The sequence below is a fragment of the Polyodon spathula genome, chromosome 46, assembly GCF_017654505.1.
Source record: "Polyodon spathula isolate WHYD16114869_AA chromosome 46, ASM1765450v1, whole genome shotgun sequence".
Taxonomy (NCBI): Eukaryota; Metazoa; Chordata; class Actinopteri; order Acipenseriformes; family Polyodontidae; genus Polyodon; species Polyodon spathula.
In genome coordinates this window covers 177,308-177,553 of record NC_054579.1, presented here as the reverse complement: position 1 = coordinate 177,553, position 246 = coordinate 177,308, and positions in this window count along the sequence as shown.

Sequence of the window (246 nt, the reverse complement as noted above, 5' to 3'; positions counted from 1 at the left end):
GGGGCTGGTGAAGCATTGTAAAGCACAGAGAGGTCTGGTAAAGCACAGGGAAGCATTGTAAAGCACAGAGAGATCTGGTAAAGCACAGGGAAGCATTGTAAAGCACAGAGAGGTCTGGTAAAGCACAGGGAAGCATTGTAAAGCACTGGTAAAGCACAGGGAAGCATTGTAAAGCACAGAGAGGTCTGGTAAAGCACAGGGAAGCATTGTAAAGCACAGAGAGGTCTGGTAAAGCACAGGGAAGCA